The sequence below is a fragment of the Alexandromys fortis genome, unplaced genomic scaffold (genome assembly GCF_014885135.2).
Source record: "Alexandromys fortis isolate MF-2015 unplaced genomic scaffold, M_Fortis_MF-2015_v1.1 scaffold_19, whole genome shotgun sequence".
NCBI lineage: Eukaryota > Metazoa > Chordata > Mammalia > Rodentia > Cricetidae > Alexandromys > Alexandromys fortis.
The window spans coordinates 5,582,144-5,597,992 of NW_026067890.1; the positions used below are offsets into that span (position 1 = coordinate 5,582,144).

A 15,849-nucleotide genomic window follows, 5' to 3' on the forward strand; every position below is an offset into this window, starting at 1 on the left:
GGGGATGGGCATACCACAATTTGAATAGACCATGTCATCAGCATGGATAGAGCTAAACCAAAGTCCCTGGGACAGCCAAGAGAGCTCTGCCCATTGGCCCTAGATATGCATACTCAGTGATCAAATGACAGGCTGTTAGGGACCACTGTAATCACAATGTTAGGTGTTTACCTTTTTATGGGGTTCAGATGGAATAACTACACTCTCTCCTTTGTCTTCTGGATCCAGTAAATTACGGGGCCTAGTTCTCCTGATATGATTTCAATGTGTTCCTACAGTCTCAGTTCACCCCCTGAATTTACATGTTAACCTTCTTTCTATTCCTAGGATTAAATTGCAGAATCATCCTCCATCCTCAGAATGGAGTCTACAGCTCTCTATGAAGTGAAATCTCTTTGGTCAAGACTCAATAGAAACAACCACTGCTTATACAATATGGAACAGCTTTTGGAAGAGCATAGCCTGTCCTCAAAAAGAAACAACGTAATGCCTCATGCTTAATGACAGATGCTTATACATGATTTCTAATTAATCACTAAAGACTCCATCATCCCCACATATATCTCCTTCATGACGCTCATACTCTAAGAGGAAATGTTGAAGAAAGAGCAGCAATAGAAACATGTCTGGCTAATGCACAGAACAGGCACAAGGCAGATCTTCTCCACCATTGACAACAAGCAATATGGAACACCTGAAGGGCATCCTTAGATGTAAGAGGCCGATCTCTCTGTGGTTTGAGAAACAAGTTGATGCAACTACAAGATAGCATACAGGCTGGCAAGATGGCCCAGCAAGTCAAGGTGCCTGCTACTCAGCCTGACTTCCTGAAGGAGCACCCTGGTGGAAGGAGAGAACTGCCTCCCGTATGTTGTGACTTCACAAGCATGCTCTGTAATGCAACCCTCCCCGATTTACACAATAAATAAATAAATAAATGAACAAATGTTGAAAAAGGAAATAGCCCAGGAAATGAACAAAGACATATCCATTCAACAAAGCTTGAAAATTCACATCTTCAATTTATTAGCTATAATCAGTGTTTCAGTTATTACCAGGTACATCGAGAGTATCTCCTTTGGAATGCTCCATCAGTATACACCACCATCTTCAAATGATGTTAATATACAGGCCTAGCATAATTTAAATGTGGTTCTGTATACTTTTTGCCTCCTTATAATAAATAAATTACTCAGCTGACAAAATTATCTCAACAGTAAGGCACAAATAAGTACATCACTGTTTGCTGGTTGAAGAGATAAGCAGTTAAACATCTAGAGGTGAAGTGGAGGACAATTAACATCCCAGCCCACTCAATTATCATACAATGCCCACTTTGCAGGGAATTAGAGTTATTGCAATCTGCGCCTATGAATAAATGAGTATTTTCGCTCTCCCGGGGTAATACAATAGACTTGAAAATAATCTTGTTATGAGATTGTGGCTTCATCAGTTATAGTCTACAGTCAGAATAAACCCTGACCATGCTTTGATTATCTGACTGCTGGAGGGTGCCACATTTGGGTTTTTAATATTGTTACTTTTACAATGCTTCTCCTTCCTGTCTAAAATGCTCTGCGGAATAAGTCTTAGTAAAGAGACCCCAGCTCACTTTTAGTGCTGTCTTTCTTGGCGAATTTTAGCAGCAAATAAATTAACTTGTAAAAAAAAAATGCCCAAAAGGAAATGTTTTCTGAAGTACTTGTGGCACGATGCTTTTCAATGGAAATGGACTCCTAAGAACAACATGGTCTCTCTGACACGCAGCCGTGCTGAAAACACTTAGGGCCTGCTTAAGCCCAGCTCCGAAGTGGCAGAAGAACAGCAGAGAACACTTTGTGTGCTCTCAGCCTCACGCAACGCGCAGGAGCATTTTGTTTGTTTGCTATGTTTAACAAAAATCTTCTTCCTGGGACACTTTGACCCAGTTCTTTGAATCTTTATCAACGGAGTGGCTGATTTTCTCTGCAGCTGCCAAGGTTCAGAGGAATTTTTTTTTTCTTTCTTCATTTGACCAGCAGACAAAGGCAAGACTAAAATGCATGATAGTGTTGGAGAAGACTAACTACAAAAGAAAGCCTTGGAGGGCCCCAAATAGTGGACCATATGTGAAATCAAATGGGCCAGCCATTAGCATCAGCTGTGAACATATTGCACCAACTGGGAATGAAAAGAAAACATTCTACTACCAACTGTTATAATCTGTAAATAGTCAAACTAATTCCTGTGGGCTCCATAAATGCATGCAAAGGGTGCTCCTCGGGACCCCATTGTCCCGATCACAGGTAAAGTGGCTTATTTGTTTCTTGAAAAACTAAGTAGAACACAAAGGCTGAATAAAAACAGAAATCCACGGGGCTTAAAAAACCCAGGGATTCGGGAAAGTCTATCCAAAGATTACAAACTGAGGCTAATGAAAGGGTAGAGAATTTCGATGCAACTTTTTTTAACACGAATATCCCAAGCCTAAAATTCCCTACAGTCAAAAACTGGCAATGAACCCTAGGAAATTTATAGAACACACCAAAACTCCCGAGAATTTAGCTTGCAGCTGGCAAGGGTTCACCTACCTTCCAGTTGCCTCTCGTTCAATAATGTATGTAAGGAACAGATGGGTAGAGCTTGTAGGTAGACCAGGCTCTCTAGTATCAGTAGTAATGAAAAACCGGACTTTGAATATTTAATGGCAGAAAAAGATGAAGTCTCAAGAATAAAATTGGATGCTATATGTACAATATATAGTATTGTTTTAACTCAGATATTTAATTTTAAAACAATGTGTAATATTCACAAGGAAACTTCAGAAACCTAATTAACTGTTTGAAATGCATATATAAATGCACATACATACACATATACACAGATATACACACAAAATTAGTCATGTTGTATTTAAAACAAATACTCCACATATTGGTCTGTTAAAATTGCTTGCGTGCAATCAGTACTAATTATCTAAACGTCTTACTGTGGTTAAAAAAAAAGCCAAAGTATCTTTTATAGAGGATAAACATTCAGCTCTGGGTATTATTCAGCTCTTTGTATGTAATGTGTGGAATGTGTGTGCAAGTGATGTGCATGTATAGTATGTGATGTGGTATGTGTGATGTCTATGTATGTGGTATGTGATGTGTGTGATTTGTACATTCATTTGTCAATCACTAGGTGGCATTTTTGGGAGGTTGTCAAGGCAGCCCAATAATCAAATACTAATCAAAATGGAGTGCTAAGCTGAATATTCTAAAGCGAAATGTTAAACTGAGTCTGCAATATTAATTTCTTACTAAAGCACAAGCATCAGCACTCTATAGAGAAAAATAATAAAATATTGGGTCTTTATAGGACAAAAATCACAAAATTCAGGATGATATCTAAAACCACTCAGTTTATGAACCAGGAAAATGTGCCTCATTCATCAGACAAAGGACAATCAACCAACAGTAACCCTCCACATGACTCAGATGCTAGAATTAACAAGTGAGGATTATAACGGAGCTGTTGTAACTAGGGTCATTTAAGTAAATGGAAAAAAAATGATTGCAATAATTTGAACATAGGCTTTACCAGTCAAAACATAGGAACTATAAAAGTGGCCAAATAGAACTTCTAAAGCTCCACATTATAAAATGTGAAATTTTTAAGTTCAATTGCTGGGCTTAACAGAAGAATGTCATCACCAGAGGAACTACTGAAAAACTCAAGGGTATATCAATAGCAGTTACCCAATGTGAAGAATAGGGGAAAAGCTGAGCAGAACCTTCAAGCCCTATAGGATGGTCTCAGAACTTCTAATTTATGTGTAATTGAAGTACCAAAAGAAGAGAGACAGATGGGATGGAAACATTGCTGAAAGACATAAATTTACAGATCTGAGTAGCTCAGCAAACATCAGAGAGGATAAATATGTATAAATCCACAGCTAGGCACAACACATTTAAGTTACTGAAAATCAGAGAGAAAGAAAAAATTCTTGAAAGCATAAAAGTAAGATGACATTTTACACAGAATGAGCAATGATTCAGATTTCCACTCCCTTCTTGTTCGGAACTATGGAAGACAGAAGATGGCCATGCAACATATTTGGAGTGCTGAAATAAAAACGTCAGTTCCATCCCATACACAAGAAATATTCTCCAATAATGAATGTAGCAAAAGAAATTTCCTATTTCAGAAACTGCAAGAATCTGATTCCAGCATGAATGAATGAAAAGAAATGCTAAACAAATTTGTTTAGACTGAAAGGAAATAACACAAGATTAAAAGCTCATCTCCAGGAGGAAATAATGCAGCATTAAAATGCTTAACTGTTTTTGTAAGTACACTATTTTCCTCCAGTTCTATAAAATTTATGTGGTCAGTTATAACAAACATCCCATTGAGTTGCATCATGGCTAATAATTTATGGAAATGTATTATAAATAATAAACAGAGTATAAAGAATATGGATGATAAATTAATCTGTAGGATAAACAATTACTATAAACAAAGACTATATTTACATTAAGAGTACAAAATATAAATATATTAAAGTTAAATTTTATGAAAAGTCAAATAATCCAAAATAAAGCAGAATGAATGAATACAATAATACAAGCCATAAAGAACTAAAAAATTTATTAAATGATAGACACAAATAGAACCATCTAAGTAATTACAGGCAATATTAATTAAAATTTAAATTTAATATTAAAATTATTTAAAATTTAAATGCAAAAATTTTTAAATAAAAGAAAATAGAAAACCTAACTAAGTGTTGTCTAATGGAGGTGTACATAAATTTTAAAGATATAGGTAAGTAAAAAGGCAATAGTTAGAAAATGGCATACAACTCACAGAAATCAAAAATAAGCAGAGTAGCTAGATACAAATAGATAAAAGAGATAAAGACATGGGAGATAATAATCATTCCAAAAAATTAATGGGCTAACTCATGAAGAAGACAATCTTAAAATCACAGAAAAAAAATTGGGGGATTTTATAAAGAAAACAGGCAATGTCAATATCATAATCAGGGATTGCAGCACCATTCTCTTGGCAAGTCAAATCAAACAATTAAACAAATATTTAATAAATGTACAAATAATCTGAAAAAATCATCAAGACTAAATAAATATTCATAGGTCATTATAATCTACAACTAGAGAGAAAGCAGACTATTTTTTTATTATGTGTGTTTTTGTGTGTGTGAATGGGTTAGAGAGAGAGACAGAGAGAGAGAGAGAGAGAGAGAGAGAGAGAGAGAGAGAGAGATATCATGGTACCTAGTGAAAGAAATAGGTGAATTCAATCAACCTTCTTCAGACATGAATTATAATGCTGTTGTTGATAAGTTCAATATTAAGGAATCATCAATTGATTAGAAAATTGGTTATGTATTGATTGACTTTAGTAAGTGTTGTAAAAAGAGGCTAACAGAAACCAAAATCTTTTTCTGAGGAACATTGATCCCACAAGTTTAATATTTGTACTAGGAATCAACTGACCATGAGCAGGCAGTCAATGCACTAAAGCATCCTCAGCACAACAAAGGAAAGACAAATTAAAGAAATCATGAGAAACCACTACAGACCTAACCAAAAGGATTAGCATTAAACTGAAGTGAATAAAGCTTATGCACTTGTAGAGAAACTGAGAAAGGTATAAAATGGTGTGACTGTTAGAAAGTATAACATGCAACAATGCAATAATCCATCAACTCTACTTCTAGCTATCTATACAAAACATAGGAATTTTTTTCATAGCAGCTTTATTCTCAATAGAGCAATCTAGAAATACCACAGGTTTTTATTCTCAGATGAATGTCAGAAAAATAAACCAATACATTTGTAGAATGGGACAGAATACATCTCAGATATTCAGCAATTTAAAAGTAAAATGGCTATGCATACAACTAATAACATGGACCTCTACGTTGCTACATGGCAAATAAAAAGAATTGCATAAAAATAACAGACCACATGGTTTCCTTTACATGGAAGTCAAGGAAAAGCAAGTCAAGGCAAGCATTCGACCAACCAAACTACCACACAAGCCTCTGTGTGTGGTATCAGAAGTGCTTCTGAGAACAGAGAAAACATTGAGTGCGCAGTCTAGCTGGGAGAAAATATTAGGGAACACTCTAAGGCCATGGGAAAGTTATGGAGAGAGACATAACTTATGTGCATAAATAAAGTTGTTAAAGCTCGGTGACTTTTTTGGCAATACATTATTACATACTTCAGTTCACAGAGCCATTATACAAAGGAAAGTTTAAATACTAAATTCTTGTTATCATATGCAAACTGAAGCATTTAATAGGATTGTTATAAGAAACTTACTGGGAAATGTGTCAAAATGCAGTCCATTTACAGAAGACTACATAGATATTTTAAATAAGCAGGTATATAAGGAGCAAGTCTCAGTGTCAATCATCACACAGAAGAAGGGGATAGAAGCTAATAGGACAGTCAGTGTGATGTCTTTAAATTTTTAAATGCCAGATAGCTTTAGATAAAGCACTAAAAATTAAATAAGTATGGCAATAAGCCCAATTTATAATAAGATACTATAAATGAATATCTCTGAAGCAAAGACCACATGAATTTACGTAATTTAACTCTGGAACCACTTTTGGTGGTGGTGGTTTTAATAAAATAAAATAAGAGTTGTGCTCCTTTGTGGAACACTCTTTAAAAAAGTTTGTGGACCAGAGTGGGAAAATTAGTGTTCTCACCTGGCTCCCTCCCTTGAAAGTTTAAGGAAAAGACACAAAGGGAGGATCTCACTTTGTGGTCCAGGTTGGCCTAGAGCTAGCCATCTAGTTCAAGGTGGCTTTGCATCTTCAGTAATCCTTCTGCCTGGCTCTCCAAAGCTCAAACAGTTCAAGCACCATCACGCTTAGAAAATGTGGCTCTCAAATCTAGAACCTCGTGTGTGGTAGGCAAGCATTGGACCAACCGAACAACCTCACAAGCCTCCAGAAAAGCCGTGTTACAGAAAACATCACAGTGACGTTCAAGGTTTGCAGCTGAATGTCTCAATTTCAGGAGATGCAAATGATCAAGCCCTTCTGACTGTTGAGGTGGGTTTCATGTTGAATTCAATCCTCCTATATATCCATTTCTGAAATACATAGCAGAGAATTCAGCCAGAAAACCAAGAGCTTATTTAGGCTGCTTCCAGAAGAATTTCCTGTAACAGAGCAGAATGCCACTGCCCTTGCTCCACAGAATTGCTGTGCTGAAAGGTCCAGTCTGCTTACATCAGGCCTCCTTTCTCTTTTAAATGACCAGTGGTCATCTTTACGGTGGTTCCTGTATGATTGCATGCTGGTGCTATGGTCATGGCTTGGTGCAATCAGTTGTCCAATCTGTAGACAAACGGTAACCCTACTGCTAACGAAGGATGACAATCAGTCTCAGGATGCAGGGAGATTATGTTAATGATTATAACCAGAGATTCCCAAGTCAGCCTAGATCTATTATGGATCTATACTGGATCTTCTGACCTGACTGTTATTTTGTTTAGCAAGGTATTTTTACATCTAATATCACCTGGCGACCTTTGTGTACATGAAGCTTTGTTTGTAGTTCTGGGCACTCTAGATGATTTTTCACTGCCTTTTTTTTGCTTTTTATCTTTATCTCCACTTATGTATCTAAAGTGACAACCCAATGGCTAACCAGATGGAGAAAAATGAGTTTCCTAGAACATTTGATTTTATGTATAAAGTTAAGCAAAAGGACTCGTAGCAGTGTAAATTATCCAAATGTTTCCTTACAAACCTAAAACTTTGGGTTATCATTTGACAGATGCCTAACAATAGGAATTTTTACACTGCAAGTTCTTCTGTTAAGATTAGATTGATAATAGTTGACAATTTTACTCAATTTCCTGATGTATGGAAAGTGTCTGGAAAAATCACAAAGTTAACTGAAAAGGGATATTTAGCTATTTTTTCCTAATATTGTTTGGCTTATTTAGATGCATAGTCCAATATTATTTAAATGTCCAGTTCGTCTTCCTCATCATTCTCAGTAGCCACAAAATAAAATCAGACCTTAAAACTCACCTTATCTGCTTGTTAATTGATAGCTGCTATTTGATCCCTTTGGCTATCACAAAGGGCAGGATTAGATAGGCAGGAATCAGCTTCTGATCGTTACCCCCAACCAATCCACTCTCAAAAAATAAAAGTGTTTTGCTACTGAAGTGCTTTGGAAAGCTTTTAAGTTTTGGAGACAGATTTCAAAAGCATCCCAAAACTTGACTGAGCATTGGTGAAATGGCTGTGTAACGCTAGCGTGTAACCACTCTAAAGAATGATGAGACTGCATCATATTTAAACACCATTCCAGGCATTAAAGAACTCAAAGGAACAGGACTCTGAAACACTCAGAAGAGAAGTTCCAGCACCACAGTATGGATAAAAGCTATCTGGAGTGTAAACTCTACTCTTTAATGAAAACCCAGCGCAGTAATTTGTAGTCATATCTGATAAATACATGCTAATGTTTAGCCTTACATATACTTAAGGTTCTTTGTATTTTAGTCCTAATTCATCGTTATTTCTCAAGCATTCTCTACCAACTGCCATTTGGGGAATAAAGATTAGATTTGTATCCCCCTTTCCTTTTTTCCAAGTTAATAAATATTCATTTTCACCTTCCCCATTATCATCACTGTGATTACTCAAATCCAGGTCTCATGTGATATAGTTTTTAGTTCCATCTGCTTTATGTCTCATAATTAATTATTGAATTTGTCTAGATAATTATATAATTATTCTTTTGACAATGTGATTACAAAGCCTTAAAATATACAACAACAGTATCTACACATAGAGACTCTATAATGAATCAATAACACAAAATCCAAATATTCATACATTTGGAAATATAAATATACTCTGCTAACAATGTATATGCTAATGAGGAGATTATCAAAAGGATAGTATAAAAGAAAGCAATGCTGCAAGTAAAGATGATTGCAAGCAGCATTCTACCAAATGCTGTTAGGTGAGCAAAGGACATGCGAGGTTATGTCTTACTAAAGGAAATAAAGGAGAGATTGGGAGTTGGCTCAGTTACAATGTGTGAGCATGAGGGCCAGAGTTTGGATCCCTGGAGCTTTTAGTCCAGCCTCGCGAAATAGAGGATGTCTGGGTTCACTGAGAGACCCAGTGTCAAATGTAGAGACTGATCAAGAAAAGCACCTGACAGAGATTTCCCCAGAATATTAGCTGTGATGAACTCTGGATGTTGAAGGCATGCGGTATTGCTAGTTCCTTCTTTGGCATGTGTGGCCTGTTGTTCGTGACTTAAAAAGAGTGAGAGGAAAAGAGAAAGGGATGATGAGGAAGGGAAGAAAGATGAAGAAGAAAAGCAGTAAGGAAGGGAAGGAGGAATGAAGTGTAGAGAAAAAGTCAAAAGAAGGGAGAAGGGGAGGAGCTAAGGAAAAATTTTTCTTGATGATTGTTTGCACAACGTATTTTAAAAACGAAGAACATTGAGAAAAGGTGAAAATTTGGTGTGATGTTAATAGCAACAATGAGGACCTGGAATACAGTTCAGGGATGGGAAGCTTGTTTATTATGCACAAGGCTCTAGTTAAATCCTCAGTACTGCAGAAAATAACAGTGACAATGATAATTAAGGTGAGAGAAGATTAAGAAGGACCAAGAAAAAGAGAGAGAGAGAAGGAAGAAAGGAAGGAAGAAAGAAAGGAAAGGAAAAGAGGAAGGGAGGAAAGTAGAAGAGGAGGAGAGAGAAAAGGAGGGAGATGAGGATGGAGAGGATTTACTGCATTGCTGTCTCAGCAGGATACAGGAAACACTCATTAGATACAATTACTAAACTTGGGGATCATAGACTACTCTGAGCAGCCAAAGGAAGTAATTTCTTCCCTGAAAGAAATTCTGAGTAAAATCTACATTCGAAATTGAATATCAGGTTCAAAAGTTGATATGTCTCCTGGGGCCTGTCCTGAAAGCCAAGCTAAATGGTATCAATTTAGAATAAAAGGAAAAGAACCAGGGCTGTGGCCACCAAGGAAGTAGTACTGAGTAGGTAGAAGAGAATAGCTAATATTTCTAGGTTATTTTCCTCCGCTTTTATGCGCCCATAAAGTAGTAAAGTAACTGGCTAGCCTTGCTTTATTTAAGTACCTAGCCTGTGTAAGTTCTCCTTGGCTCCATCAGTACACTGTCAGACCCCTTGAGCACCAAGTTACATTTGTTTTTGAGAGTTTCCACTGCCTATGTTTTTGCTGTCTCCAGAGTTCACTATTCTGTGCTCTTGTAATCTACCTGCTCCAAGAAGCAGCTCTTGATGATTCCTAACCTTCAGTGATCAGGCATTGAAACTTTCCCAAATTGATGGACAGGTTTGTCACGACTCTCTTTTCATATTCTATATTAATACATATCAAAGAGTGTTTCTCAGTGAACATCAAACACTTGACATGTCTATTTAAACATATTTAGATAGACAATACAAGTGTACTTAAATATATTTTCAAATATAGTTAACAAACAGAAGGATGAAGCACCTTGATGGAATCATATCTCTTGTGTTTTACATAAGAAGTAAAAATAGGGCTGGAGAGATGGCTCAGTGGTTAAGAGCATTGCCTGCTCTTCCAAAGGTCCTGAGTTCAATTCCCAGCAACCACATGGTGGCTCACAACCATCTGTAAAGAGGTCTGGCGCCCTCTTCTGGCCTCCAGGCACACACACAGACAGAATATTGTATACATAATAAATAAATATTTAAAAAAAAGAAGTAAAAATATATTGACATTCAAATTTCTCCATCCCTGATTGTCTCAGCTTCTTTAATTTATGTCTTCCAGTCACAATACTACATTATCAAAGATATCATTTATTTCAGGTTTAAGAAAGCCAAGTGACCTAGATACTAGTTTTTCTAAGGGAACTGTATCAGAACTCTTTGGCACAAAAGAACTTCCATTCTCCATTGCATATGAAAGGCAAGTTACCTTAGCAGTTCATCTCCAAGAGTGGATAATGAATACAATGGTCAGACTCCGGCATAAGTAACACATGACCCCTCCCCCTTTCCATTTGGCTTCTACAGTGTTACTTTTGAATCTGGCCTTTATTGAAAATGGTTATTTGAAAAGACCCAAAGTAGGCAATAAAACTGTGTTGCACAGAGAATATTGCAATTCAGTTCTTGGAGCCTACCAGTGGGCCTTGTGGAGCACAGCCTATGCTCACGGTCACATGGAAAATTATCTGAACTAATGAAGGGGAATAGAAACGGTGCACTTCAAATAGCAAAACTCAATCTCTGTCTATAGTGTATGTCTACTTAACAGACACGCTTATACTACAGGTGTGGAAAACTGTTTCTGTCAGTCAAAAGCCTGTGGTGCTAGCTCTCACGAAGGACTTTTAATTAAGCAGGATATGCGGTTATGACAACAGGACATGAAAGCAAGACTTGCCAGGCCTTCCACAGAGCAGACTTCAAGTTCTAGCCCAGATCGGCAGGATGTGTGCAGTCTGAGAAAGGTTTAAGCCACCATAACCTATAAGTACGTGTCCCCCAAGGAAAAAAAAAATTGAGTTATTTTTTTTTCAGCACTGACAGCGCTTTAGAGACCAAGTCAAAGGAAATTAACCCCAATTCAGAATTTCCCTCCCTCCTCTGCAGACCTTGGAGTTATGAAGGAGGGGTTATTTTAATTTAATGCTCTTCCTGACCCTCTCCTATTGTTACTCCACATTTTAATCTCAGGCCCTGGCAGCCACATCCTCCTGTCCTCCCAGCGAACATCACGGACAACAAGGGAAGGCAGAACTCTTTGTTGAGTTTTTCCCGTGGCCTACTTCTGCAGCTGGCACCTCATCTCCTGCTGCACCAAATCGACACTTCTGGAAGCAGCAGCTTCGGAGTGAGTGACGAGAGCCATTGCTTGCACAAGTGTCAATTTAGTGCAGCAGGGGACAGAGTCGCAGCTGTAATGGGAGAGAGGCCTATTCCAACTTAGAAAACAATTGCAAAAATATACCAGAGGGAGGGGAGTCTGGCTGGGGAAGAGAGAGGATCAGAAAAGCAAGAGAGGGAGGAGCAGAAAGCAGAAAAGATAGGAGTGGGGAAGATAAATCAGTAAACAAAAGCCTAAAAAAAGATTGAATTAAATAGTTTTGTCCTCGTCTAGAAATATCTTGTTTCTCTAAACTTAGATATATACCTTTTACATAGCTATATTTTATATGCAATATGAAGCTGCCATCGACCAGGACCTCTCAAAAGCAAAACGAATCACCAAAAGGTTGGGCCAATAAATTCTAATCTGATGTGCAGCATCAGATTGGTTGAGTGCAACTAAGACCTGATTCTGAACTGTCTCAGTAAAAAAGGGAGAAAGAGGCAAAGAAAAATGAGGAGATTTGTTACTTACATACAATGGTGTGCTATCAACACAGAAAGAACAAGCTCATTATAAAGATAGAAACAAAAGAATTAACTACCAATACGCTTTATTAAGATAGCACCAATTCTACTTTTTTTCCTGCTCTTCTTTAATATTTTCTGAGCAATTTTGGCATAGTCACACACAGGGAACTGACTGCAACAACTCTTTCACACAGATAGTAGGGTCTTAATTAATGCTAGTGCTTCTAGGCATGAAGGCAGATACTTCCAGCATCTCCTTCTAAAAAGGCAATAATTTGTTGTTCACATAAACACATGCACACAGGTATAAGATATATGAATGTATGTGCATGTGTTTACACATATATATATCCTACACATATGAATATGTGGTGATCTGTACATATATTAATTGTTAATACAAATGCACAGAGAAATGGGTAAATATATGTATCTGTGTGTATATATATGTTCATACACACATATATGCATACACACATATATATAAAACATTAGATGTGCCTCAGAATTCACTTTGTGCGTCTTCCCCTTTCAAGAGGGAAATGTGCTCTCTTACAGACTCGTGTTGTGACATTTTCCTCCATTGCAGAGATTCACAGCAAACTGTCCTCACATCTACCACTCTGTCCATCTGCTCAGCTTTATTTTGGAGGAAGATAAGAGCAAATAAACATGTATTAAATGTTAACTTGGTTTGGGCACTTGTGTGCATGAAATCATTGAATTCTCGTGAGTTCGAAGCATTAATTTTGCCTTGTGCTGATCATGACAATAGTGTAGGGAAAGTGCCACATTATCAAAGATCACAGAGCTCTTCCACAGTGGTGCAGTGCAGTCCTTGGATAGAGATGACGACCAATCTTCTTATAACTGGGTTGTGTCTTCTCCTAGCACAGACTGCTTCTGTAAGAAGGCAGATAGTCAACAGAAGTTTCCACACGAATTAGTAAATGACGGAACAGGAACACCTACAGAACTGTGTAGCAAGTCAGCTCTTTCCTTTGAACACAGGGGGCAAGATACTTGTCACAGTTATTCTGTGTTCCAACTGTAGTGGCTCTTACATTTGGGTGCTATTGCTTTTCTCTTCAATACGTTCAAATATTGAACCTCAAATATTGAAACATCTACCTTGGCGTGTACCTCATACTGGCAGATGCAGAAGTCCTTCTCTCTGTAGTCCCAAATGAACGGCGTTCATTAATTTCCACTATAATATAATGGCCGAATCCAATGCTTGGTAATTAACAAATTACAGGCTAAGGGGAAGTCTTTCACATAACTAGTTTTGTGTAAGTCCAAGTTGCCCTCCTTGTATAAAATCAACTTTTGGATAGTGTACTAGAAAGAAAAAAAACATTCGTAGCAAAGGAAGGGTTAAATTAATATAGAAATGAATTTATTTGACAATATATGAAGCTGAAGTGTGAAGTTTCAGGATGAAAGGGTGTGGATACATGCACTTTAAACTTTGATAAGTATTACCACTGTGTCCTTCAACCATCTTGAGGAAGTTTTCACTCCCTCCTATATTTAGATCTGCCTCTTCTCCACTCTGTGGCTAACATAAACTCTGGCTCTTTGCCAAAGTGACAAAACTTATGTTTTAACTTTAGTTTTCATTTTTCTCATGTGAGCAAGCTTGAATATCTCAGAATCTTAGGAACCTGCTTTCCTGGTCTTTGGAGGGCATGTTCATATTTTTGGCCCAAATTTGGTTTCATATTTCATCGTATTCTCACTAATTTGAAGGTACTTATTTGGGATCAAGAAACCTGCAAATTATTTTAAATAGAATTAATATCAGCATGTTTTTGAACTTGCATATCTGAAAAAGATAATATTTTCTCTCTTGTACCACTTACTGTGATTGTAGACTTTATTGATAAAATATAATTTTATGGCTAAATATATGCATGGATTTTATAATTAATTTATATTTTCCCATTGCTGTTATAAATAGCATATTTTCCCACCTTATCTTTTATCTGGCTCTCATTTATATATATATTAGGGCTATTAATTCCTGTTTATTTATTTTATATGCATACACTTAATTTTTCCTGAGTGTATTTGAGATTTCCAAGAATGTATAAATAATTGTGATTGTTATTTCGTCTACCATATATATTATGTGTATATTACATATATAATATCTAGAATATTATATATAAAACTTATATGTGGTATGTACAATATCTAGAATGTTATATATCTATACAATATTTAGTATATATACCTAAATCTATATAATTTTTAGAATACTATAAACTTTTTTCTTTCACTTGACAATTACAAAAGGTGATTTGGGCTCAGCAGTAAAGCACCTGCCTAGAATCTCCAAAGTCATTAAAAGTAGATAATATAATTCAAAAGCATTTCCTCAACCTCGGTTTAATCCTTTTGTCATTTAAGGAACTGAAGCTCACACTTGTTATCTTTTGGGATAGCTGACATTAGAAAAACAAGTAAGGGGAAATGTTGATGAGGAGGCAGAGAAACTAAGTTCTGCAGATGTTGCTAGTGTAAAAAGATTGCAGCTGTTTTAGAAACCATTTTTGACAGCACCTCAAATCTTGAAACATAGAGGGCTCATATAACCTAGCATTTCCAAGCCTCGGAGAAATGAATATTTACCCATGGTTTGTTACTAATAACTCACACATTGGACCCAACACAAAGTTTATCTTCTGATAGATTAATAAGTAACTATAGATGAAAATGAATAGAATTTTAATACGTGGATGAACCCAGAAAATATGATACTAAGAAAAAGGTGCTTGCTTGAAAATGACGGTATGCTTATATTATTTTGTTTATATGAAAATTTCTCAAAGAGACAAAATGATAGATATAGAAAGTGGAGTTTCGGTTGATTGGGGTAAAGAAAAAGGAGGAAGAAATGGATTCAGGAAAGGAAAGTAGTGGTTTTCTTTAGAGGGTTGTGAAAATGTTATAAACTTCAAAACTGGTAAAGGTTTCACGAGTCTAGAAATATGCTAAAAGCATTAAATTGTACATAGTCGGCAGGTAACGGCTCCTAAATAGGTGCTCAGTTAACACCACATGTAAATTTCTATTTTGTTCTCTATACAGAAATCAATCAACAGAAAATATATGTCAATTAAACACTAACTTATTTATTCAATAACCATTCAATAAATACTCTCATTATTTCTCAAAATATTGCATTTAGAACAACAGGCAAATTCAAAAAGACAAAATATTCTGAAAGAATTGGCAGAGGGGACTGACATCAGTTTAATTGAAACCAGAAGATGATACATATCAGTTCATGGTGGTGAAAGATCAAATGGTCAAAGGGGAACGTTGGTACTCAACAGCATCGTGTGCGGTTCATGGGCTTCAAATGTATAGAGATAATGGGAGATGATTGCTTAAGGGCAAGCAATTTCCAATGCTTTCCTTATACTTTCTTCGTTGT

At 36.5% G+C, this 15,849-nt stretch overlaps 1 pseudogene; it reads left to right on the plus strand.

The window, feature by feature from the left end:
* The first annotated feature begins 785 nt into the window (after positions 1 to 785).
* On the plus strand, positions 786 to 11,906 carry LOC126504677 (E3 ubiquitin-protein ligase RNF170-like; annotated as a pseudogene).
* Positions 11,907 to 15,849: the final 3,943 nt, after the last annotated feature.